Consider the following 23385-nt stretch of genomic DNA (forward strand, 5'->3'; position numbering starts at 1 on the left):
TTACTGCTTCTCCTGTCCATCCTGTGGCCCCGCTCCTTCTGTGTACAAATATAGTAAGTGCATTCTATCAGCCTTTAGTAATATTTTGATGTCTTCATTGACATTCTATAATTTTATGATATTTAACTTTAATATGAGCAGCCTGATCACCGCTAAACTGAGGCCACAATCAAAATGTACAGTACTTGCATATCGCAATGCACATCAGTATTCCACCTGCTTTACTAATACTCCTTTACCAACAAATCTTAATATTTACTCCGTTTCAAATTGTTTTACCCAATGCCACCCATCCTATTTTGGTTATCAATATTTTTCCCTTTTAACCTTGACTTTGTGATGAGCCGCAATTTAATGTCAAGGCTGTACTAAACTTTGTCCTCCAAAATACCATCTTTGTTCAACTGTGTATGTATGTATAATAATGTGATATCGACTGCCTTTATTTACCCCTTTCCTCGTGCAGCTGCTTTGGCTGGAGACCGAGCTTTATTCAAGTCATCCACTGATTCTTGCATTGTTAGTCTGCTCTGCAGCTTTACTATTTTACCAGTGCACTGTTGTAACTGAGCAGCCTGCCAATACCATTCTGAATTTTGTGCACTGGGCCAAATGAATAGCATTGGATTTCCTGGAGAGAGCCATAGTAGGCAAAATAGATTAAACATGGTTAGGGTTTTTTCTGGAGCTATTAACATACATCAAACCAAACGGAAGCACTCCAGAATGCTTGCAGTGAGATTGCATAGATCAGTGTCCATGCAATTAGTGTATTGATGCCGTACATATCAAATCAAGGCTCCTCACTGGCGGTGACCAATAAAATTCCCTCGGTCTATTCGTGCAGACAAAAGGCAGAGCCACACAGTGACCCAGAAACAGGAAGTTTGAAGACTAAATTCCATTGAATGTTCATCCCAGCATCTCCAGTCGTACCCAGTCTTTTTCATTGGTGTTAGATGTGCAATATTAGTTTAGATCACTTTTGGCTTGAAGCGTATCTCTGTCTTAATCTGACATTTCAAGCTCCAAGTCTTTGGACTAAGCAAGTCTGGAGCTATTGACCAGCAGAAAATCTGCAGAGACTGTAGCTGTTTTCGGTACTACATATAATTTTACCCAACCATACCCCTCCCCTCCATATAGTCTTTCCTTTTCCTTTGCTTCCCCAACTATGATCTCTATGCACGCTTTGTAAATCCTCTGCTTAGAGAGTGTTATTCCTTCACCGAAGAACTTTTATAGAATGTTGTTCAAATGAGGGATATCTCCTAAATGTGACATATATCTGACCAATATTGGTCCTCTCATAAGCAGCCATCCTGGTTCTGATCCGGATTTAATCAGCTACTGTGGCTGGGTTTGAGGCAATGTGCTTGTTGCCTCAGTTCAGCAGGTGTGTTGTGCCTGAAGCGGCTGGTGTGACCGCCCAATGCAAGTTTCACCTTCTATCTAATGCATTAAATTAAAGAGACTTTGTACCAAATAACAAACCAAGTAAGCTTCTAAAGCATTACTAGGTTTTACAAGCTTACTTGTATAAGCTTTATAAATAATTTTGAATACTTTTTTGCTAATTGGGAGCATCATTTGTTGATGCAAGACACTGATCTAGAATAGTTTAGAGTTGCTTAAACTCTGTAAAACGGCAACTTTTTCTGCAACGTAACAACCATAGGTACCATCAGCATCTTGTTAATATTTACTGAGCTCATACAGGTAAAACCTGGGGCTGGAGAGAGAGTAGAAAATTAGATTTTATCTGACGACGTTGCCAAGCTGTATTTAAAGAAGTTGTATTGGAGTGAGAGTGGAGTCCTTCTGATTTCCTTAAGTTATTCAGTTTTATTGGATCCTTGTTGAGTTGGAGTTTCCTAAATCATAAACATGTTTTCATATACAGGACGATAAACAATTTGGTAGACTGTATTATTGATCCTGGTGTGTCTATGGGTTCTATGTTTGGCGGCGATCTGATCTATAAACAGCACAGGAAAGCCTCGATCAGGCAAATCAGCCGATCTGTAACACTACAAATATTTATCTTTCTTCCGCTCCTTAAATGTTCTGCTCTTCTGTTCTGGAGCTGGCAGCTTGTGCTACAGTACAATGCTCAGGTACAGCTGTTCTCTAAATCTCACCCAAAGGGCAATTCTCAGTGCTGGGACCCCAGCTATTTACAATATACATCAATGATTTAGATGAACATAAGAACATAAGAATTAGGAACAGGAGTAGGCCATCTAGCCCCTCGAGCCTGCTCCGCCATTCAGTAAGATCATGGCTGATCTGGTCGTGGACTCAGCTCCACTTACCCGCCCTCTCCCCGTAACTCTTAATTCCCTTATTGCTATCTATCTATCTTTGACTTGAAAACATTCAATGAGCCAGCCTCAACTGCTTCCTTGGGCAGAGAATTCCACAGATTCACAACCCTCTGGGAGAAGAAATTCTTTCTCAACTCGGTTTTAAATTGGCTCCTCCGTATTTTGAGGCTGTGCCCCCTAGTTCTAGTCTCCCCCACCAATGGAAACAACCTCTCTGCCTCTATCTTGTCTATCCCTTTCATGATTTTAAATGTTTCTATAAGATCACCCCTCATCCTTCTGAACTCCAAGGAGTAAAGACCCAGTTTACTCAATCTATCATCATAAGTTAACCCCCTAATTTCTCGAATCAGCCTAGTGAATCATCTCTGTACCCCTTCTAAAGCTAGTATATCCTTCCTTAAGTAAGGTGACCAAAACTGCACGCAGTACTCCAGGTGCGGCCTTACCAATACCTTATACAGTTGCAGCAAGACCTCCCTGCTTTTGTACTCCATCCCTTTCGCAATGAAGGCCAACATTCCATTTGCCTTCCTGATTACCTGCTGCACCTGCAAACTAACCCTGTGAGCAGTGAGGAGAGCAGCTAGCAACTTGAGCTCCTGCTTGGAGAGCCCTGAGACCAGCCCAGGAAGAGAAGGAAGAAAGGGGCTTCAACACCAACTTTTATCCAGAGGGAGAGGAGGAGAAAAGAAAACTTTGCAACAACTTTATCATTTCTGCAAGGAGTTGGAGAGAGGGGGAAAAACCAACAACATCCAGTGTGGAAGGAGGGAGACTCTACACTTTCTACAGGTGGGTGTGGGTGCATTTCCCAAAAAGACTTTGTTGTATCGGTGGGGGGAGGAAAGAAGACCACTGAGGGCCGGAACATCGCGGGGGGTGTGTGTGTGTGTGTGGTAGTGTGCGTGGGGGCTGTGCTTACAACTAGGCCCCCCCCCACAATTGGAACCCCCCCCACATTTGCCTAGCCTGGGATAGCTGGAGCTACCAGGCTGAAGATTGTTTAAATCACCAATTAACATCATTAGGAGTGTGTGCCTGGTGGCTCTAGCTACCCCAGGTGAAGACGTCTTCTCCCCCCACCTGAAGACCAACCCAAAGACTGTGTTTTTTGTGTGTTTTTGCCATCTGGGGAGTGCACCCACCCACAGCTGCGAGGGGAGACCTGCCCTCGCAGCCCCCCCCCCCCCCTTCCCACCCCCCTCTCTCTTTCTCCGTTACCCTCTGTTTCTCCCCTCTCTCTCTGAGAGCCCTTTCTTCCTAATTTTTTAAAAAAAAACCAATTGAGACAACTGAGCAGAGGGAGCAAGGCCTCTCCCCAATTGCCAACGAGGGGAGAGGTGCCTCGTTAAGAGCTCCTCTGCTCAGTTAATATACGAGGCCATTAAAGACCATTGAGGCCTGTGACTTTGGGGTGGGTGTAGCCCTTAAAGGGACCCCGTGATGGCGACCCCATCCACGCCGGTGGCAGGGCCAGCGAAGACGTATGCGCAGGTGGCAACCGCTTCCACGGCACCTCCTGCGCCACCCGCTGCCCTGCCACCTTTCAGATTAATTACGAAGAAACACGGGGTCAAGAGCTACACTCACCCCACAATGAGCATTGAGGAGTGCGTGCGGGCGATGGCTGGGGTAGTCGGCCCCTCGGCCATTGTCGCAGCCTCCAAGATGTCTGGGAAGGCCGTGTTCTTCCTGGGGTCGGAGCGGGCGGTGTCCCTGGCCCTCGAAAAGGGGCTCACGGTGGGCGGGACGTTCCTGCCGGTGGACCCTCTCGAGGCCACCGCGCAGAGGGTCATCATATCGAACGTCCCGCCCTTTGTTCCCGCTGAGCTCCTCCTCCCTCACCTACACCAACTGGGGGAGGTAAGGTCGGGGATCAACCCCATACCGCTCGGCCTCAGGGAGAACAGCCTGCGCCACGTGTTCTCCTTCCGCCGCCAGCTCTTTGTCCGGCTGGCGCGGGAGGAGACGACGGAGGGATCATTTAATGTGGTGCACGAGGGGACTGCCTACCGCGTCTTTTGGACGTCGGACGGCGTGCGGTGCCATGCCTGCAGGGAGGTGGGGCACGTTCGTAAGAACTGCCCCGCCTCCAAGGCCGCCAAACCACCGAAGGCGGCCAAGGCTGGCGCCGCCGCCACCCCTCCCCCGAGTTGCGTCCGCGTGCCGGGAGCCGTAGGTGCGCGGGCATCGTCGGAGGCCTTTGTTTTCAGGGCCTCCGGCGGGGGGGAGGGAGAGCGTCCGACCGGAAAGAAGGCGCGGAAGAAGGCAAAACATCAAGAGGCGGGTCCCCTCAGTGCGCCAGATAATTTGACCACCGCGCTCAGCCCAACCCCGTCACCGGCGAGCGCGGGGTGCCCCGAGCCCGTGCCCGAGCCCTTGAACAACACCACAGAGGGGCCCGGGCGCGGGCAAGAAAAGGAAAAGGGGGGGGCGGAGCGGGAGGCCTCGGCAGACATGGAGGTCTCCCTGACTCCGTGCGCCCCCAGGAACAAAAAGAGGCACCGCCCCAATGAGGCGGAGGGGGAACAACATCCCTCCGCGGAGGAGTCGATGCCCGCCGCGTGTCCCGCGTCCCCCACCAGCGCCCCCAAATTGCGCTGCAGGCGCGAGGAGTCTTTCCCCGGGGAGGGTGAGGCAGTCGAGGCTGCCCAGCCGCTGCCTCCTGGGGAGGGCATGGAAGATCTGCCTGTCGTGGGGGGCGTGGGGCCAGTGGAAGAATGCGTAGCCGCCGGGTCGAGCGTCCCGGGGACCGAGGCGGGCGGGGCCGAAAAGGCCGAACCTGAGCCCGCCCAGCTATTATCCAACTTCCCCCGGGATTTGCTCGACTCGGTAGAAACTGGAAAAATGGAAAAGTTTAATGAATCCGTACACGCTGGGCTGGGGGGAGGCGGCGGGGAGGGGGAAGAACAACAACCCTCGCCCCCTACTTTGGAGCTGGGGGACTTGGTGGACCTGGAGAATTTTCTAAACCAGGTCTCTCCGTGTTCCCCGGCTCCTGGGGCGGAGGAGGAACCCCTTCCGCTGTCGCTTCCCGACCCAGCACCAATTTTAAAAGAGCCCAGTGGGGACTCCTCTGCCGACGATCCTGGGGGTGGGATCGGGGCAGAGCCAGGGCCAGATGGAGCGGCCGGGCCGTTTGCCGTACCTCGTGCGGTCGACGGGCCGGCTGCTAGCGGCGACCTCCCGGAGGGGGACGGGGACTCGGTGGAGGACGCGGGTGAAGATCTCGAGTCCATCGCCAGTGAGGCGGTGGATCTGCTCGCGGCCGCCACTGAGACCCTCCTCATTCCCGCAGAGGAACTCCGGGACTTTTTGGTCCAGTGCCGTGTTCGCCGCGACCAAGCCCGTCTGGCCCTGGAAAGATGGTCCGAGCCGGGGCTGCTCGTCGCGTCTGTCCGCGCCGCCGCTAAAACCATGGCCGCGGGCGGGCCCTTATTAAAGGCTCAAGGCCTTGAGCTGCGCCGGCTCAAAAAGTTCCTCGCTGGGCTGCTGAAGGAGCGGAGTTCAACAAAAGACTCCGCTCCCTCCCCCACAATAGGTTAAGGTAGAGGTTGCACTATGCTTTTGCCATGAAGATAACCATAGCCAGCCTCAACATCAACGGCAGCAGAGGGGCACGCCGTAGATTTGACAATTTTTCGCTCCTGCGGGAGGGGAAATATGCGGTGTGCTTCCTGCAAGAAACCCACACCGTTCCGGGAGACGAAGCCACGTGGCTCCTGGAATGGCAAGGAGAGGTCCGCATGAGCCACCTCACCGCCATTTCTAGTGGGGTGGCCATCTTGCTGGGCCCGCATTTTCAGCCGGAGATCTTGGGGGTCGAGGAGCCCGTGCCAGGCCGCTTGCTGCACGTAACGGTTCGCCTGGGGGACGTGCCGCTCCATCTCGTGAACGTGTACGCCCCTCATCCCGGCCCGCAGCAAACGCGCTTCTTTGAAGAGGTGTCCGCTCTTCTTGGCTCCGTCGACGTCGGCGACTGCATTGTCCTCGGGGGGGATTTTAACTGCACCCTCGAGGCGAGGGACCGCTCCGGTGCCCCGCAGTGCATGACGGCGATGGAGAAGTTGAGGGACCTGGTCGGGTCCTTCGACTTGGTGGACGTCTGGCGAAATCTCCACCCCGACTCCAGCGCCTTTACTTGGGTGAGGCCTGGAGTTGGATGGTCTAGAGTCGACCGCCTTTACGTGTCTCGGGCGTACGTTTCCTGCGTCCCGGCGGCCTCCATGCGGCCGGTGCCGTGTTCGGACCACCACCTGGTGTGGGCGGAGCTCGCTTCGCTCCGCGCGAGGACGGGGTCCGCGTACTGGCACTTTAACAACCGGCTGCTGGAGGACGTGCGTTTCCAGGACTCGTTCCGTCGATTCTGGTCCGACTGGAGAAGGAAGCAGGGGGGCTTCCCCTCCTTGAGGCTATGGTGGGACGTGGGCAAGGCTCACGTCCGCGTCTTCTGTCAAGAGTACGCGAGGGGGTCGACCAAGAGGCGGGCGGCCAGAGTCGGGCGCCTAGAAAAAGAGGTGCTCGACCTGGAAGCCCGTCTCGGTCAAGTCGTCCAGGACCCGGCCCTGCGGACGGTGTACGAAGCGAAGAAGGCCGCGCTGAAGGACCTGCAGCTCGTCGGGTCCCGAGGCGCGTTCGTGAGGTCGCGGATCCGGTTCCTGCGGGATCTGGACCGCGGCTCCCCCTTCTTCTACTCGCTGGAAAAAAGGCAGAGTGTCCGTAAGCAGCTCTTGACGCTGCTGGCCGACGACGGCTCTCTCGTCTCGGATCCGGAGGGCGTCAACAACAGGGTCCGTGAATATTACGGGGCTCTGTTCTCTCCGGATCCGTCCAGCGAGGAAGCGCGTAGAGTTTTGTGGGAGGACCTGCCGAAGGTCAGCCCGGAGGGCGCCGAAAATCTGGAAGCTCCGCTAAGCCTGGCGGAGCTGACCGGTGCCCTCGCCCGGCTCTCGAGGGGAAAATCCCCGGGGCTGGACGGGCTGACCGTGGAGTTCCACAGGGCGTTCTGGGACGTCCTGGGGAGCGACTACGCGCGGGTCCTGGGGGAAAGTCTGGCGACCGGGGAGATGCCCCTCTCTTGGCGCAGGGCAGTCATCGTCCTGCTGCCTAAGAAGGGCGATCTCCGCCTCCTTAAGAACTGGCGCCCGGTCTCCCTCCTCAGCACGGACTACAAAATCTTCGCCAGGGCGATGTCTGCTCGCCTTGGTGCCGTGCTGGACCACATGATCCACCCCGACCAGTCCTACACGGTCCCGGGCCGGACAATCCACGATAACATCCATCTGGTCCGGGACCTCATCCATTGTTCCCAGGAGGCTGGTCTGTCGGTCGCCTTCCTATCCCTCGACCAAGAGAAGGCGTTCGACAGGGTGGATCACGACTATCTGCTCGGAACTCTGCGCGCTTTCGGGTTCGGGACGCATTTCGTCGCCCGGATCCGACTTTTGTACGCCACCGCGGAGTGTCTGATTAAGGTTAACGGGTCCTTGACGGCGCCCCTTCGCTTTAGGAGAGGGGTGCGCCAGGGATGCCCCATGTCCGGCCAGTTATATGCTGTTTGCGTGGAGCCTTTCCTGCGCCTCTTGCGGACGAGGTTGATGGGACTGGCTCTGCAAGGGCCGGGCGTGGAGGTCGTCCTCTCGGCTTACGCCGATGACGTGCTCCTCGCGGTAGAGGATCCCGCTGACCTGCGGAGGATGCGTGAGTGCCAGGAGATTTACTCGGCCGCGTCCTCCGCCAGGATCAACTGGGAGAAATGTTCCGGACTCCTGGTGGGTCAGTGGCGGGTGGACTCCCTGCCGGAGGAGCTCAGGCCTTTTGCCTGGAGCACGACCCATCTCCTCTATCTGGGAGTCTACCTTAGCCCCGACGAGGGAGCCTGGCCGGCGAACTGGCAGGAGCTGGAGGCCAAGGTCGCCGCTCGCCTAGGGCGCTGGACAGGACTGCTCCGAGTGCTGTCCTACAGGGGTCGAGCGCTAGTCATAAACCAGCTGGTGGCCGCAATGTTGTGGTACCGGCTGGTCACTTTGACCCCTCCCCCTGCGTTTGTCGCCAAGATACAGAAGAAGCTGGTGGACTTCTTCTGGAACAACAGGAAGCACTGGGTCTCTGCCGCGGTCCTGAGTCTCCCGCTTGAGGAGGACGGTCAGTCGTTGGTGTGCGTCAGCGCCCAGCTCGCGACTTTCCGTCTTCAGACCCTGCAGAGATACCTTTACGTCGAGCCCCCTCCTAGGTGGTGTGCTCTGGCGAGGTATTTCTTCCGCCAGCAGCTCGACCTCAATTATGACACGCAGCTCCTGTTTGTGAACTTGGGGGGTGCCAGGACCGCCCTCCGGGAGCTGCCTGTCTTTTACAGGGAACTCATCAGGGTCTGGAACAAAGTCTCCACCAAGCGCAGCTCTCCGCCGGCTGGAGTGGCGGCCGTCCTGCAGGAACCGCTGCTCGGGAATCCGTACCTCCACGGCCGAGGTTTTATGTGGCGGTCGGAAGAGAGGGCTGTGGCTGGTGAGGTGACCAGGGTCAGGGACCTGCTCGATGGCGGAGGAGCGGGCTGGATGGCGCCAGACACGCTGGCGCGGCGCCTAAATTCTGCCAACGTCCGCCACGCGGCCGATGCCATCGAGTCGCTAAAAACAGCTCTGGTCCCTGACTCCGTTAGGTGCATCGAGGAGGCTCAGGCACGTGGGGAGATCCCGTCCGAACTGACCCCCGTCCGGACGGAATTCCTCATCGGCGCCAAACCCCGGAACCTCCCTCGGGGGCCGGCGCCTCACAACTTGAGCCGCCTCGGGGAAATCCCCTCCGTGCCTTTCAGTTCCGCGCGGAGGGGTTTCCTGTACGGGCTGCTCCTGCACACCCTCAACTTTGCCATCCTCGCCGGCCGTCCGGACACGCCATGGCGTACCATCTTGCCGTCCGGAGGAGGCGGGGGTCCCCGATGGAGGGCACTTTACGCAGGGGTCCTCCCACTATTCATCGGGGACTTGGCCTGGAGGGTGGTGCACGGAGCAGTGCCGTGCAACAAATTTTTAAGCCGGTTCACGGACTCCCAGGCCGCCTGCAATTTCTGCGGTCTGGAGGAGTCCGTGTTCCATGTTTTTATTGAATGCACAAGGTTGCAGCCCCTGTTCCACTATTTGAAGGGGCTGCTCCTGAAATTCTGGCTGCACTTCAGTCCCACTCTCCTGATCTTTGGGCACCCTGTGCGGAGGGGAGCGGGTAGGTCCGAAGGCCTCCTCGTAGGACTGCTCCTGGGCACGGCCAAGGGTGCCATCAGCCGGTCCAGGCAGCGGGCGGTCGAGGGGGTCGTTCAACCTGACTGCCTGCCTCTCTTCCGCTCTTACATCCGGTCCAGGGTGTCCTTGGAGATGGAGCACGCGGTGTCCACCGGTACGCTCGCGGCCTTCCGCGAGAGGTGGGCACCGGAGGGACTGGAGTGCATCATCACGCCCGGCAACCAAATTTTAATTTGATTTTACGTTTTAAAGTTAATTTGTTTTAATTGCCGGTGCTTTTAGTGTCCCCTTCCCTTTTATAGGGGGCACTGGGGAAAAATTGTGATTTTAGTGCCCAAAAAAAAAAACACAAAAAAAAAACAAAAAAAGGGGGGGAAAAAAAAGGGCCTTGTAAATGTCTGGAGTGTCACCCAGGTCGGGTGGCACCGTTTAATGTTTTATGTTTTGCAGGTGAACTCCAAAAAGAGTTTCATGCACAAGGACCCCCAGGTCCCTCTGCACCACAGCATGTTGTAATTTCTCCCCATTCAAATAATATTCCCTTTTACTGTTTTTTTTTCCCAAGGTGGATGACCTCACATTTTCTGACATTGTATTCCATCTGCCAAACCTCAGCCCATTCGCTTAACCTATCCAAATCTCCTTGTAGCCTCTCTGAGTCCTCTACACAACCCGCTTTCCCACTAATCTTAGTGTCATCTGCAAATTTTGTTGCACTACACTCTGTGCCCTCTTCTAGGTCATCTATGTATATTGTAAACAGTTGTGGTCCCAGCACTGATCCCTGTGGCACACCACTAACCACTGATTTCCAACCGGAAAAGGACCCATTTATCCCGACTCTCTGCTTTCTGTTCGCCAGCCAATTCTCTATCCATGCTAATACATTTCCTCTGACTCCGCGTACCTTTATCTTCTGCAGTAACCTTTTGTGTGGCACCTTATCGAATGCCTTTTGGAAATCTAAATACACCACATCCATCGGTACACCTCTATCCACCATGCTCGTTATATCCTCAAAGAATTCCAGTAAGTTAGTTAAACATGATTTCCCTTTCATGAATCCATGCTGCGTCTGCTTGATTGCACTATTGCTATCCAGATGTCCCGCTATTTCTTCCTTAATGATAGTTTCAAGCATTTTCCCCACTACAGATGTTAAACTAACTGGCCTATAGTTACCTGCCTTTTGTCTGCCCCCTTTTTTAAACAGAGGCGTTACATTAGCTGCTCTCCAATCCGCTGGTACCTCCCCAGAGCACAGAGAATTTTGGTAGATTATAACAAATGCATCTGCTATAACTTCCGCCATCTCTTTTAATACCCTGGGATGCATTTCATCAGGACCAGGGGACTTGTCTACCTTCAATCCCATTAGTCTGTCCAGCACTACCTCCCTAGTGATAGTGATCATCTCAAGGTCCTCCCTTCCCACATTCCTATGACCAGCAATTTTTGGCATGGTTTTTGTGTCTTCCACTGTGAAGACGGAAGCAAAATAATTGTTTAAGGTCTCAGCCATTTCCACATTTCCCATTATTAAATCCCCCTTGTCATCTTCTAAGAGACCAACATTTACTTTAGTCACTCTTTTCCGTTTTATATATCTGTAAAAGCTTTTACGATCTGTTTTTATGTTTTGCGCAAGTTTACCTTCGTAATCTATCTTCCCTTTATTGCTTTTTTCGTCATTCTTTGCTGTTGCTTAAAATCTTCCCAATCCTCTAGTTTCCCACTAACCTTGGCCACCTTATACGCATTGGTCTTTAATTTGATACTTTCCTTTATTTCCTTGGTTATCCACGGCTGGTTATCTCTTCTCTTGCCGCCCTTCTTTTTCACTGGAATATATTTTTGTTGCGCATTATGAAAGAGCTCCTTAAAAGTCCTCCACTGTTCCTCAATTGTGCCACCGTTTAGTCCTTGTTTCCAGTCTACTTTAGCCAACTCTGCCCTCATCCCACTGTAGTCCCCTTTGTTTAAGCATAGTACTCTCGTTTCTGACACAACTTCCTCATCCTCAATCTGTATGAAGGAACTGAGTGTAATATCTCCAAGTTTGCAGATGACACTAAGCTAGGTAGTGGTGTGAGCTGTGAGGAGGATGCTAAGAGGCTGCAGGGTGACTTAGACAGGTTAAGTGAGGGGCAAATGTATGGCAGATGCAGTATAGTATTGATAAATGTGAGGTTATCCACTTTGGGGGCAAAAACACGAAGGCAGAATATTATCTGAATGGCGGCAGATTAGGAAAACGAGACCTGGGTGTCATGCTACATCAGTCATTGAAAGTTGGCATGCAGGTACAGCAGGCGGTGAAGAAGGCAAATGGCATGTTGGCCTTCATAGCTCGGGGATTTGAGTATAGGAGCAGGGAGGTCTTACTGCAGTTGTACAGGGCCTTGGTGAGCCCTCACCTGGAATATTGTGTTCAGTTTTGGTCTCCTAATCTGAGGAAGGATGTTCTTGCTATTGAGGGAGTGCAGCGAAGGTTCACCAGACTGATTCCCGGGATGGCAGGACTGACATATGAGGAGAGACTAGATCGACTGGGCCTGTATTCACAGGAGTTTAGAAGGATGAGAGGGTATCTCATAGAAACACAAAATTCTGACGGGACTGGACAGGTTAGATGCAGGATGAATGTTTCCGATGTTGAGGAAGTCCAGAACCAGGGGACACAGTCTAAGGATAAGGGGTAAGCCATTTAGGACCAAGATGAGGAGAAACTTCTTCACTCAGAGAGTTGTTAACCTGTGGAATTATCTACCGCAGAGAGTTGTTGATGCCAGTTCGTTGGATATATTCAAGAGGGAGTTAGATATGGCCCTTACGGCTAAAGGGATCAACTGGTATGGAGAGAAAGTAGGAAAAGGGTACTGAGGTGATAATCAGCCATGATTTTATTGAATGGTGGTGCAGGCTCGAAGGGCCGAATGGCCTACTCCTGCACCTATTTTCTATGTTTCTATGTTTCTTCAGTTGTAAGCAGGATGTGCGTGTCAGCCTACTATATTGTTCAGGCCATTGCAGCTGGCACTCTCCTGACTGCATGTAGCAATAACCCTCCAACAGGAGTCACTGGATGCTTTATTTTCCCTCACTAACCGAGGGGTATTAAGGCCACTTCTAGCACCTGTTCTACCTGGCTGAGTTTAGGGAGCTGAGGAGAATGCTCTCTACGTCATTTATAAATAATAACTATTCCGTCTATTCAATTAGAGGGTCTTGGGTTACATTTAGAATGTTTCTCACTGTAGTCTGATGTCATCTCATCCCCTTCAGATTCGATTAAAATGCACTTGGATCCAACATCCCCTTTAATTGTAAAATGTAATAAAAGCAATACAGTGAAAAGTAGAAAGATCATTTATGGAGATTTGGTTTGAGGTTTTGTGAAATAAAATGGAATGTTTCCTGGATTGATGCTTCATAAAGTATAATAATGTCCGACCAATCAAATTGGCAAAGGTAGCCTTGAGGAAGAGTTCATAGAGTGTTTCTTGGAACAGTACGTTGTGGAACCAACCAGGGAGCAGACTATTTTTGATCTGGTAATGTGTAACAAGTCTGGATTAATTAATGATCTTGTAGTGAAGGATCCTCTTGAGAAGAGTGATCATAGCATGGTAGAATTTCAAATTCTTTTTGAGGGTGAGAAAGCTAGGTCTCAAACTAGTGTCCTGAACTTAAATAAAGGTAATTACAAAGGTACGGAGGCAGAGTTGGTTAAGGTGGACTGGGAAAATATATTAATGGGTAAGACTGTAGAAATGCAGTGGCAGACATTTAAGGAGATATTTCACAACTCTCAGCAAAGAATATTCCAGTGAGAAAGAAAGATGAAGAGAAGGATGAACCATCTGTGGCTAACTAAGGAAGTTAAGGATGGTATCAAATTGCAAACAAAGGCATACAATGTTGCGAAGAACAGTGGAAGGTCAGAGGATTGGGAAATTTTTAGAAACCAGCAAAGGACGACTACAAAAAAAATGATTGGGAGAGAAGATAGCTTACGACTAGCAAGAAATATAAAAACAGATAGTAAGAGCTTATACAGGTATATAAAAAGGAAGAGAATAGCTAAAGTAAACATTGGTCCCTTAGAGGATGAGACTGAGGAATTAATAATGGGAAATAAGGAAATGGCAGAGACATTGAACAAATAATTTGTATTGGTCTTATGGTAGAAGACACAAAAAGAATCCCAATAATTGTTCATCAAAAGGCTATTGGGGAGCAGGGGCGGACTTAAAACAATCGCTATCTCTAGAGAAAAAGTACTAGGCAAACCAATGGGACTAAAGGTGGACAAGTCCCTTGGACCCGATGGCCTGCATCCTCGGGTCTTAAAACAGGTGGCTGCAGAGATAGTGGATGCATTGGTTGTAATCTACCAAAATTCCCTGAATTCTGGCGAGGTCCCAGCGGACTGGAAAACCGCTAATGGAATGCCCTTATTTAAGAAAGGAGGGAGACAGAAAGCAGGAAACTATAGACCAGTTAGCCTAGCAACCTGTCATTGTTTAATGCTGGACATAAGAACATAAGAAATAGGAGCGGGAGTAGGCCACGGAGCCTGCTCCGCCATTCAATATCATGGCTGATCTGATCTTGGCCTCAACACCACTTCCATGCCTGCTCCCCATAACCCTTGACTCCCTTATCTTTCAATAATCTGTCCATCTCCACCTTAAATACATTCAATGACCCAGCCTCCGCAGCTCTCTGAGATAGAGAATTCCAAAGATTCATGATCCTCTGAGAGAAGAAATTCCTCTTCATTTCCGTTTTAAATGGGTGACTCCTTATTTTTAAATTATGCCCCATAGTTCTAGATTCCCGCATGAGGGGAAACATCCTCTCTGCATCTACCATGTCAAGACCCCTCAGAATCTTATACGTTTCAATAAGATCCCCTCTGAGTCTTCTAAACTCCAATGAGTATAGGCCCAACCTTTCTTCATATGATAACCCCTTCATCTCAGGAATCAACCTCGTGAACCTTCTCTGAACTGCCTCCAGTGCGAGTATATCCTTTCTTAAATAAGGAAACCAAAACTGTACACAATATTCCAGGTGTGGTCTTACCAACGCCCTGTATAATTGTAGCAGGACTTCCCTATTTTTATACTCCATCCCCCTTGCAAAAAAGGCCAACATTCCATTTGCCTTCCTAGTTGCTGTATCTGCAGCTAACTTTTTGTGTTTTATGTACAAGGACCCCTAGATCTCTCTCTACCACCGCATTTTGTAATTTCTACCCATTTAAATAATTTTACTTTTTTATTTTTCGTACCAAAGTGGATAACCTCACATTTTCTCTCATTATAATAGATCAGCCAAATTTTTGCCCACTCACTTCGCCTGTCTATATACCATTGTAGATCCTTTGTGTCCTCCTCACAACTTGCTTTCCCACCTTGTATCAGCAGCAAATTTGGCTACATTACACTAGGTGCCTTCATCCAAGTCATTAATATAGATTGTAAATAGATGAGGCCCCAGCACTGATCCTATGGCATGTCACTAGTTACAGTTAGCCAACCTAAAAATGACCCATTTATCCCGACTCTCTGCTTTCTGTTAGTCAATCCTCTATCCATGCTAATATATTGCCCCCAACCCCATGAGCTCTTTCCTTTCCGTTTGACTTTCTAAATTTGCGCTTGCCAGATCCCTTCCCCCCCCCCCCCCGCCACTATTTAGTTTAAAGCTCTGACTACAGCCCTAGTTATTCGATTCATAAGAACATAAGAATTAGGAACAGGAATAGGCCATCTAGCCCCTCGAGCCTGCACCGGCATTCAATAAGATCATGGCTGATCTGGTCGTGGACTCAGCTCCACTTACCCGCCCTCTCCCCGTAACCCTTAATTCCCTTATTGGTTAAAAATCTTATCTATTTTTGACTTGAAAACATTCAATGAGCTAGCCTCAACTACTTCCTTGGGCAGAGAATTCCACAGATTCACAACCCTCTGGGAGAAGAAATTCTTTCTCAACTCGGTTTTAAATTGGCTCCTCCGTATTTTGAGGCTGTGCCTACCCTACCAATGGAAACAACCTCTCTGCTTCTATCTTGTCTATCCCTTTCATGATTTTAAATGTTTCTATAAGATTACCCCTCATCCTTCTGAACTCCAACAAGTAAAGACCCAGTCTACTCAATCTATCATCATAAGGTAACCCCCTCATTTCTGGAATCAGCCTAGTGAATCGTCTCTGTACCCCTTCCAAAGCTAGTATATCCTTCCTTAAGTGAGGTGACCAAAACTGCACGCAGTACTCCAGGTGCGGCCTTACCAATACCTTATACAGTTGCAGCAAGACCTCCCTGCTTTTGTACTCCATCCCTCTTGCAAAGAAGGCCAACATTCCATTCGCCTTCCTGATTACCTGCTGCACCTGCAAACTAACCTTTTGGGATGCATGCACAAGGACCCCCAGGTCCCTCTGCACCACAGCATGTTGTAATTTATCCCCATTCAAATAATATTCCCTTTTACTGTTTTTTTTCCCCAAGGTGGATGACCTCACATTTTCTGACATTGTATTCCATCTGCCAAACCTTAGCCCATTCGCTTAACCTATCCAAATCTCCCTGCAGCCTCTCTGAGTCCTCTACACAACCCGCTTTCCCACTAATCTTAGTGTCATCTGCAAATTTTGTTGCACTGCACTCTGTCCCCTCTTCTAGGTCATTTATGTATATTGTAAACAGCACTGATCCCTGTGGCACACCACTAACCACTGATTTCCAACCGGAAAAGGACCCATTTATCCCGACTCTCTGCTTTCTGTTCGCCAGCCAATTCTGTATCCATGCTAATACATTTCCTCTGACTCCGCGTACCTTTATCTTCTGCAGTAACCTTTTGTGTGGCACCTTATCGAATGCCTTTTGGAAATCTAAATACACCACATCCATCGGTACACCTCTATCCACCATGCTCGTTAGATCCTCAAAGAATTCCAGTAAGTTAGTTAAACATGATTTCCCTTTCATGAATCCATGCTGCGTCTGCTTGATTGCACTATTGCTATCCAGATGTCCCGCTATTTCTTCCTTAATGATAGTTTCAAGCATTTTCCCCACTACAGATGTTAAACTAACCGGCCTATAGTTACCTGCCTTTTGCCTGCCCCCTTTTTTAAACAGAGGCGTTACATTAGCTGCTCTCCAATCCGCTGGTGCCTCCCCAGAGTCCAGAGAATTTTGGTAGATTATAACGAATGCATCTGCTATAACGTCCGCCATCTCTTTTAATACCCTGGGATGCATTTCATCAGGACCAGGGGACTTGTCTACATTCAGTCCCATTAGCCTGTCCAGCACTACCCCCCTAGTGATAGTGATTGTCTCAAGTTCCTCCCTTCCCACATTCCTGTGGCCTGCAAATTTTGGCATGGTTTTTGTGTCTTCCACTGTGAAGACGGAAGCAAAATAATTGTTTAAGGTCTCAGCCATTTCCACATTTCCCATTATTAAATCCCCCTTTTCATCTTCTAAGGGACCAACATTTACTTTAGTCACTCTTTTCCGTTTTATATATCTGTAAAAGCTTTTACTATCTGTTTCTATGTTTTGCGCAAGTTTACCTTCGTAATCTATCTTCCCTTTCTTTATTGCTTTTTTCGTCATTCTTTGCTGTTACTTAAAATTTTCCCAATCCTCTAGTTTCCCACTAACCTTGGCCACCTTATACGCATTGGTCTTTGATTTGATACTTTCCTTTATTTCCTTGGTTATCCACGGCTGGTTATTTCTTCTCTTGCCGCCCTTCTTTTTCACTGGAATATATTTTTGTTGCGCACTATGAAAGAGCTCCTTGTAAGTCCTCCACTGTTCCTCAATTGTGCCACTGTTTAGTCCTTGTTTCCAGTCTACTTTAGCCAACTCTGCCCTCATCCCACTGTAGTCCCCTTTGTTTAAGCATAGTATGCTCGTTTCTGATTCGCCAGGACAATGACCCCAGCCTGGTTCAAATGAAGTCCGTCCTGACGGAACAGCTTCCTCCTATTCCAGTACTGGTGCCAGTGCCCCATGAATTGAAACCCATTCCTCGCACACCAATGTTTGAGCCACGCGTTCATTTCTCTGATTCTATTTACCTTATGCTCGTGGCTCAGATAGTAATCCAATGATTAGTACCTTTGTAGTTCTGCTTTTTAATTTAGCCCCTAGCTGCTCATAATCTCTCAGCAGAACCTCTTTCTTTGTTCTACTTATGGCGTGGTACCCATGTGGACCAGGACAACTGGATCTTCCCCCTCCCACTCCCAAGTTCCTCTCCAGCCCAGAGGAGATGTCCTTAATCCTGGCACTGGGCAGGCAACACAGCCTTCGGAACTCACGCTCTCGGCTGCAGAGAACAGTGTCTATCTCCCTAATGATACTGTCCCCTACCACTACAACCTTTCTTTTTACTCCCCCCGCTTGAATGGCCCCCTGTACCATGGTGCTGTGGTCAGTTTGCTCATCCTCCCTGCAGTCCCTGCTCTCGTCCGCACAGAGAGCAAGAATCACGAACCTATTGGACAAGAGCAAGGACTGAAGCTCCTCCATCGCTACCTCCTGGGTCCCCATACCTTCCTCGCTTGTAGTCACACCCTCCTGTTTCTGACCATGGACTAAATTTGAATTAAATAATCTTAAGTGGTGAGACTGCCTCCTGAAACACAACGTCCAGGTAACATTCCCCCTCCCATGTGTCACAGTGTCCACAGCTTGGACTCCAGCTGTGGGTACCAACGCCACAAGTAGAACAAAGAAAGAGGTTCTGCTGAGAGATTATGAGCAGCTAGGGGCTAAATTAAAAAGCAGAACTACAAAGGTACTAATCTTTGGATTACTACCTGAGCCACGAGCATCGGGTAACTAGAATCAGAGAAATGAACGCGTGGCTCAAACATTGATGTGCGAGGAATGGGTTTCAATTCATGGGGCACTGGCACCAGTACTGGGATAGGAGGAAGCTGTTCCGTCAGGACGGACTTCATTTGAACCAGGCTGGGGTCAGTGTCCTGGCGAATCGAATAACTAGGGCTGTAGACAGGGCTTTAAACACGGAGCCAGACTTCCTCGAGCTGCAGGCATTTACTGCAGATGTGGTCGCTGTGGACCTCAAGGGCGTCAAGCAGCTCCCACATGCAGCAGTGATACATTGTCTGTCCTGCCATCTCTAATGTATTTAATTAATTAATGATGGTTTTACGTTTTTAAATCCCGGCTCTTAATTTAAACCAATGCCCAAGAAATAGAGGGAAATACTCACCGACCAATCACTTCCCTGCTTTCCTGTGATGTCACATGTTGATTCTTTCTACTTATCTTCCCGGGTCAATTGGTGCTGTTCTAGCTATCTGGTTTTCGGCTGCTGCTGGGCTGCTCCTCACACATTGTTTACTGGAGACCATCATTAAATAAGTAGTAGCAGGACATTTAGAAAAACATAATGTAGTCAAGCAGAGTCAGCATGGTTTTTTGAAAGTGATATCATGTTTGGCAAATTTACTGGAGTTCTTTGAGGATGTAGCGAGCAGGGTGGATAAAGGGGAACCGGTAGATGTTGTGTATTTGGATTTCCAGAAAGTATTTGATAAGGTGCCACATAAAAGGTTACTGCACAAGATAAAAGCTCATGGGGTTGGGGGTAATATATCAGCATGGTTAGCGGATTGGCTAACTAACAGAAAACAGTGAGTCGGGATAAATGGGTCATTCTTAGGTGTCATCATAGGCAGTCCTCGTATCGAGGATGACTTGCTTCCACGCCAAAAAGGGATGAGTTCAAAGGTGTTTCAATGAAGGACCTAATATTCCAGGTCCCGAACTACATCTTGAAGGGTGGAAGATACCTGTGCTTGGATTTTTTTTTAATATGGGGTGGCCGTTGTACCCCAGCCACCACATGGGCTTGACAGAGCTAGGTCTTGGTCCAGTGGCAAGGATTACCCAAGACTAACTGGAGACCAGCTCTGCTGCACAGACCGAGCGTGCACACATATCGCAATGTGGGCTGGCCAGTGCTGCCCCATGGCCCTCGCCTCTTCTGGGTGTGGTGCCATAGGGATCGGTGCTGGGGCCTCAACTATTTACAATCTATATTAATGACTTGGATGAAGGGACCGAGTGTAATGTAGCCAAATTTGCTGATGATACAAAGATGGGTGGGAAAGCAACTTGTGAGGAGGATGCAAAGAATCTGCAAAAGGATATAGACAGGCTAAGTGAGTGGGCTAAAATTTGGCAGATGGAGTATAATGCGGGAAAATGTTTGGTTGTCCACTTTGGTAGGAAAAATAAAAAAGCAAATTATTATTTTAATTGGGAAAGATTATAAAACGCTGCGGTGCAGAGTGATCTGGGGGTCCTTGTACATAAAACATAAAATGTTAGCATGCAGGTACAGCAAATAATTTGGAAGGCAAATGGAATGTTAGTCTTTATTGCACGGGGGATGGAATATAAAAGTAGGGAAATCCTGCTACAACTGTAAGACCACACCTGGAGTACTGCGTACAGTTTTGGTCTCCTTATTTAAGGAGGGATATACAGGTTGAACCTCCCTTATCTGGCACCGTCAGGACCTGGCCCGTGCCGAATAAGGGAATTTGCCGGATGAGGGGAGGTCAGCAGCCTGGGAGGGGAGGAGGTCGGTGCCCCGGCTCGAAGTGTCGGCGCGGGCCGAGTGTCGGCGCGGCCCCAAAGCCAGGGTGGAGGTCGGCCGCGTTCTGTGCATGCGCCCACGACCGCCAGAATCATGCTGGGCGAGGGGTGGTGCCGGATAAGGCAGTCCCAGATAAAGGAGGTCCAACCTGTACTTGCATTGGAGGCAGTTCACATAAGGTTCACTCAGTTGATACCTGAGATGTAATGCGGTTGTCTTATGAAGAAATGGTGAGCAGATTGGGCCTATACTCATTGGAGTTTAGAAGACTGCGAGGTGATCTTATTGAAACGTATAAAATTCTGAGGGAGCTTGACAGGGTAAATGCAGAGAGAATGTTTCCACACATGGAGAATCTAGAACTAGGGGGCATAGTTTCAGAATAAGGGGTCGCCTATTTAAAACGGAATTGAGGAGGAATTTTTTCTCTGAGGGTAGTGAATCTGTGGAATTCTCTGCCCTTTTATCTGTAAATTCAGGCACAGAAGTGGAATTGGTCAGCACTCATCTTGGAGTCAGAAGGTCGCTGAAGGTTAAACTAATTGTTGTGGCAGAGATTTAAATAGCTACCTATTTTACACCAAGTTTACATTGGATGTTCCTGTCTGCTGCAACATGCCTGCTTTCATCATATGCATGACCGTTCTAGTGAATGCCACATTCCTGCTTTTTCTTGTTTCCTAATTTACATTTTATAGTGTATATATTTAGTGCCCACATTAACAGCCAATGGGCTGACTTGGAATCTCTTCCTGTCTCTTTTTTTCTAAGGCTTCCATTTTCCAGATAAATGGATACTTGCTTTAATATTTAATATGAAACAGATACCCTGTTAATAGTTCTTCTCTTAAGGGTTGAACAATGCAAGACTAAATTGTAAATACATTATCATATTGGAAACTTAGTGGTACGTGAAAAATTAGTAACTGTAGCACCGTTTAGTTGAGTGTGATTTCCCCTGCGAAAACGTATTCTTTGAAAACCCCATTGGGACAGTAGCGGGTACCTGCCAACACAGGTCACATTCTGACAGTAAAAACCAGCATTTCAGACGGGACTCTAGTAGTAACATGTCAACAAACAGAAACTTGTGACTTCCAAAAATGGGTTGGCTTACTAATGTCTCTTAAATTATGCAGACATTTTTAATTCAACTCTAGAAGAATAAGCTTTAAAGCGGGTGACTATATTTCAGACCATCTTGCTGGCCTTTATTTGTCCAGCCATAGTGATTGAAGTTGGTTTATAAGAAATCTACATTAAACCACACAGATGGGAGTGCTTGAGAAATGGCTGCCTTTTTCCTGGGTGAGATTGAGCTTGTAATCGTCGTCCATTTCTTTCAACAGAAGAAGGATGTGCCTGTGTAAATTCATTTCAAAATACACAACACGTTGTTCGAGTTTTGATAGAAACCCTACAATTTTTTCTCGATCTCAAACTGCATTGTAATAATAACCGTGAACTGCAGTGTAAGGTAAATCTCTGATGTTTGAGGCACATGCTTTTGAACACACAAGTGATTCAAGGAGCAGCTTGGGGCTTGAAGATTCTAGTAGCTAACTGTTCAGGCTCAGTTATTATGTAGTTTGGTGAGGATGTGTTGAGAAAATTGTGTTTGAGCTTTGACTACTCGTGTTATTTTTTTTTAAAATTCGTAGCCAATCTTTCCAATTCTTTGTCAAATCACAAACGCCAGAGGTCACCTTGCACACGTCAAGGATCACTCTTAGCCAATGCTCTTAGCCAGATCACTAGAGCACCATCTGGTGGTATACATTTTAAAATCATTTGAAATCAAACTTAAGCCAAGTGGGGGAATGGGGAAAAAGGTTGAGTTGTGAAATGATATAACGAAGATTTCTTGGGTATTGTTAGCAAATGCCATTTTATCCATGTGATTTACTGTCCATTTCCTTTCTATGTAACAAAATACATGACTTGTGTTTATAAAGTTTTTCAGTATAGGCTATGGCTCAGTGGGTCAGAAGGTTTTTGGTTCAAGTCCCACTCCAGAGACTTGGCCACTAAAATCTAGGCTGACACTCCAGTGCAGTGCTGAGGCAGCGCAGCACTGTCGGAGGTGCCGTTTTCGTTTCGGCCGACCCCAAAAGTTTGTTACCATCCTCCGCCTGCTCCTTGACGACATGCAAGTAGTGATCCTGACCAACGGATCCACCACAGACCCAATCCACGTCCGGACCGGGGTCAAGCACCAACGCTCTTCTCGATCTTCCTTGCTGCAATGCTCCATCTCGCTATCAACAAGCTCCCCGCTTGAGTGGAACTAAACTATAGAATCAATGGGAACCTGTTCAACCTACGTTGCCTCCAGGCTAGATCTAAGGTCATCTCATCCTCTGTCATCGAAGTACAGTTCACGGATGACGCTTGCGTCTGCGCACACTCAGAGGTCAAGCTTCAATGCCATCGTCAACACCTTCACTGAGGCGTACGAAAGCATGGGCCTTACGCCAAATAGTCGTAAGACAATGGTCCTCCACCAACTTGATCCTGCCCACACAGCACTGCCCCTCGGTCACCAAAATCCACGGCGCAGCCTTGGACAAAGTGGATCATTTTCCATACCTCGGGAGTCTGCTGTCAGAGGGGGCACATATCAATGACGAGATCCAACACCACCTCCAGTGCGCCAGCGCAGCCTTTGGTCGTCTGAGGAAGAGTGTTTGAAGACCAGGACCTCGAATCTGGCACCAAGCTTATGGTCTACAGGGCAGTAATGATACCTGCCCTTCTATATGGCTCAGAGACGTGAACTATATACAGCAGACAACTCGAAGCACTGGAGAAGTACCACCAGCGCTGCCTCCGCAAGATCCTGCAAATCCACTGGGAGGACAGACGCGCCAACATCCCCAGCATTGAAGCACTGACCACACTCGACCAGCTCCGTTGGGCAGGCCATATCGTCCACATGCCCGACACGTGACTCCCTAAGCAAGCGCTCTACTTGGAACTCCTACACGGCAAGCGAGCCCCAGGTGGGCAGAGGAACTCCTCAAGGACACTCTCAAAACCTCCTTGATAAAGTGTAACATCCCCACCGGCACCTCTGAATCCTTGGCCCAAGACCGCCTTAAGTGGAGGAAGCGCATTCGGGAGGGCGCTGAGCACCTCAAGTCTCGT

The 23385-nt window shown here is 49.2% G+C and overlaps 1 protein-coding gene across 2 annotated transcripts in view; it reads left to right on the forward strand.

Annotated features, from left to right (window-relative positions):
• The window catches only part of smarce1 (SWI/SNF related BAF chromatin remodeling complex subunit E1), a 78914-nt gene that overhangs the window by 17446 nt on the left and 38083 nt on the right, over positions 1-23385 (forward strand). The gene's annotated exons all lie outside the window — the stretch shown is intronic.

The sequence above is a fragment of the Pristiophorus japonicus genome, chromosome 21, assembly GCF_044704955.1.
Source record: "Pristiophorus japonicus isolate sPriJap1 chromosome 21, sPriJap1.hap1, whole genome shotgun sequence".
NCBI lineage: Eukaryota > Metazoa > Chordata > Chondrichthyes > Pristiophoridae > Pristiophorus > Pristiophorus japonicus.